We start from the raw sequence: 4,005 nt of genomic DNA, 5'->3' as shown, positions 1-4,005 counted from the left end.
GTCAAAGTAGAGGAAGATCCCAAGATCGTGGGAAATCACGAGATCGAGGGAAATCGCGAGAGCGAGGTAAATCTTCAAATACATGGTTCGAAGGCTATTGCAATCATTGTAATTATTATGGCCACAAAAGGAGTGATTGCCGAAGGTTCTTACGAGAGCAGCCCGAGACAAGCCAGAATCCAAGCAGGGAGAATGGTGAAACCATGGTCACCATAACACAAGACGTTGCCCTTGTTACATACGAGGAGGAAGCATGCCTACATGTTGAAACTCATGATGATGAGTGGGTGATTGATAGCGCTGCATCATATCATTCGACTCCAAACCGGGATTTATTCAGTACTTATAAACCCGGAGACCATGATACCGTAAAGATGGGAAACACCAGTTTCTCAAGCATTGCTGGTATTGGTGATGTGCATTTAAAGACCAATGTTGGATGTACATTGGTGTTGAAAGATGTTCGGCATGTCCCAGAGCTGAGAATGAATCTTATCTCAGTTGGAGCTCTTGACGTCCAAGGATATGATAATCAATTCAAAAATGGCACCTGGAAGTTGTTGAAAGGTGTTATGGTTGTTGCAAGGGGAAAACTTGATGGTACTCTTTATAAAAGTCATGCAAAGTTGCTTCAACCAAGTCTCAATGTTGTTAAAGAAGAGACATCACCAAACTTGTGGCATAGAAGACTAGGCCACATGAGCGAGAAGGGATTGACGACTCTTGCAAAGAAGGAGTCCATTTCAATGGCAAAAGATGTTGCCTTGGATCCTTGTAAATACTGCCTATTCGGGAAACAACACAGAGTTTCCTTTAGCTCCACAAGAAAGAACCGCTCTGAGTTGCTGAGCCTTGTCCACTCCGACGTATGTGGACCCATTGAAGTAGAATCTCTTGGTGGAAGCCGGTATTTTGTGACATTCATTGACGATGCGTCACGAAAGGTATGGGCATACTGTTTGAGAACGAAGGACCAAGTATTGGACCGCTTCAAAGCTTTTCATGCAATGGTGGAAAGACAAACAGGCAAGAAGCTAAAATGTCTCCGATCAGATAATGGAGGCGAATACTATTCCCGTGAGTTCTCTAAATACTGCACGGAACATGGTATCAGACATGAAAAGACTGTCCCACGAACCCCACAACACAATGGTGCAGCAGAACGGATGAATCGCACCATTGTTGAGAAAGTTCGATGCATGCTCAGCATGACTAAACTCCCAAAGCCATTCTGGGGTGAAGCTGTATTGACATCTTGCTATCTAATAAATAGCTCACCTTCCGCTCCATTGAATTTTGAAGTTCCGGAGAAGATATGGACGGGTAAAGACATATCATATTCTCACTTGAGAGTATTTGGGTGCAAGGCGTTTGCACATGTATCAAGTGAACTGCGGAAGAAGTTGGACCTCAAATCCACTCCATGCATCTTTATTGGATATGGAGATGAAGAGTTCGGGTACAGGCTATGGGACCCAGAACTAAAGAAGGTTATTCGAAGTAGAGATGTGGTTTTCTATGAAAACCAGTATTATGATTTCAAGGCACCGGTTAACAAGCAACAAAGCTCCAAAGTTTCAGATATAATATCTGAAAATAAAGAAGATGTTTCCGCTGAAGAAGTGGATGAAGAAGTCGATGATGCATATCAAGAAGGTGTTGATGAGGGGGAGCTTCCACCCCTGGATAATTCAGATCCACTGCCAGAAGTTGCAAATGAAGGAACTCAATTTCGACGATCCGAACGAGTCCGTGCTCCATCAAGAAGATATCCGACTTCAAACTACATCCTTCTTACTAGTGAGGGGGAGCCAGAGAGCTTTCAAGAAGCTCAATCTCATATTGACAAAGCAAATTGGCAGAAGGCCATGGAAGAAGAAATGAATTCTTTGCAGAAGAATCAAACATATGAGTTAGTGAAACTCCCCAAAGGAAAGAAAGCCTTGAAAAACAAGTGGGTTTTCAAACTGAAGAAAGACGGAAAGGGAAATACTATGAAGTATAAGGCAGACATGTTGACAAAGGTGGTGACACAAGAGAAACACAGGCTATGTGCTGACATAGTTGGGATGAGGATTGTTGGACGGAGACGGGAGGGGGAGATTTGTTGTGTTCCAGCCTCCAAAGCTATAGTAGCCATCATTGTTGACAAAATGAAACCTACGGGACAAGTTTTTCTTCCCACCCTATGATGAACATAATTAATAGACGCAACTACAATGGTGGCTGCCAAGACTATAAATAGAGACTTCATTCTTCAGTTGTATGCATCCCAAAAACACAGAGAAACAGATAGTATAACACTTAGAGTGAGAGTGTTAGTGAGAGGGTTGGTTTTTCGTAATAGTTGAGTGTGAGAGTTGCTCCTCCTATTGTGATTCTATTTTCGTGTTTAATAGAAGAGTTTTCCAACCCCAACATGAATCTGATTGCTCTTTATCTACACTTTCCCTGTTATCATCTCCAGATTTTATAAAATTCAAAAGGGTTCTTTGTTTAGGATCAGATACACCACTACCACCTTTATCTTCATTAAAATGCGACATATGCAATCCTACAAAAAAAAATTATTATCGTTAATAAATATTATTATTTTATATAAATTAATTTTTACACATTAAACATTACCGATTAATCTAACTGATATAGGAAGTTCAGCCTTGAGAAGCTTTGAAGCATGTTTCAGTATATCTCTGCAAAGTCGTCGCTCGAGTTCTCACCTAAAAATTTCAATTTTTTTTATCTCTTGGCTGTGTGAAAAAGACAAAAATGCCCTTCTATCAAAAAAGAACGAAATTGTACCTCAAATGATGTGGTTTTTAGTTTGAGTGTCAGTGTCTTTCCATGTAGACCTTCTTTCTCCATGTTAGCAGAAAGCATCTCCGAAAGTTCAACTGAAAATTCAATTTAACAAATATAAAATTCAGTAAAGAAATACAAAAGATAAATTCTCATAAATGACAAAATGATAAAATGATAAATGACATAATTTCTGATTTAAAAAGGCCTCATCTTTAGTTGCAGAAAATGTTCTCTCATTGCTCATACTTTTTTGTGATCTAACATTCGGTGCTTCTGTTCCCCCAAGTCCTAACCCTACAGACACAAAAAACTCTACATTGTACAAAAACCATCAGGGGTAGTATCGTCTTTTTACCAACAAAAATTAAAATTTCAAAAACACAACAATACCTGCAGATGAAGGAGAGAATAGTGCAAAAAGTAAGGAGCTTTTCTGCAACAAATCTTCACATGTCTTGATCTCAAATACATCTTTTAAGATATGCTCTGTTACTTTTCCAATTTCCCCAATCTAAAAGATGAATTTTGGTAAGAAAAAAAAAGTGAAATTAGGGTAAAGGGTATATAAGTCATTATGCACTACCTTTCGTATAGGAAATGAGGATCTAAATGTCATTATAGCAACCTGATCATTAGGTAAAACAAACTGCCCGTTTGGCTTGTTTATATCTGAGCAAACTTTTGCAAGTAACCGATTTGGAGCAACTCAAGCACTACATGTTAATCCAGTAGCTTTATACACATTTTCTCTAAGCTCTTCAACAACCTTTTTATAAATATTAAAAAAGAAAAAGATTTTTCAATTTGTATTTTTTTCAACATATATGAAAAGAAAGAAAAAAATGACTCACTTCTCCACCAGATAAATCCCTTTCCTTGCAGACTTTTGTGATATCCAGGTATGCTTCATCAAGACTTGCAGCAGTGAAATTTGGATCATATTCATGATAGACTAGATTGAATTCAGAGGAGAATTTATGAAATATTTCATGAAAGAAAAGTATTTAGAGTGAAATGAAAAACCATTTCTTTCTTCTTCAATCCACATCTCTTCCCGAAGAAGATTTTTATTTAAAAAAAAAATCCAAATTCAGTCTTTCGTTTTAGGTATGGATTTCAATGATACTCACAAGCCTTTATTTGCATGTACAAATATCATTTCGCAGCCCTAAAGCTTTCAACTTTAAACCACACATCCAAACA

General features: G+C 38.2%; 1 long non-coding RNA gene across 1 annotated transcript; it reads right to left on the bottom strand.

The window, feature by feature from the left end:
* Positions 1 to 3,004: 3,004 nt before the first annotated feature.
* On the bottom strand, positions 3,005 to 3,736 carry LOC145169031 (uncharacterized). Its single transcript, XR_013742253.1, has 4 exons — positions 3,654 to 3,736; positions 3,386 to 3,568; positions 3,193 to 3,313; positions 3,005 to 3,114 (listed from the first exon to the last, which is right to left on the bottom strand). It is a non-coding gene; the product is annotated as an uncharacterized LOC145169031 (long non-coding RNA).
* Positions 3,737 to 4,005: the final 269 nt, after the last annotated feature.

This window comes from Lactuca virosa, chromosome 4, assembly GCF_052849685.1.
Source record: "Lactuca virosa cultivar CGN04683 chromosome 4, Lactuca_virosa_CGN04683_v6, whole genome shotgun sequence".
NCBI classification, from domain to species: Eukaryota; Viridiplantae; Streptophyta; class Magnoliopsida; order Asterales; family Asteraceae; genus Lactuca; species Lactuca virosa.
The sequence above is the reverse complement of the archived record's forward strand: the minus strand, read 5'-3'. Positions and strand labels throughout refer to the sequence as shown.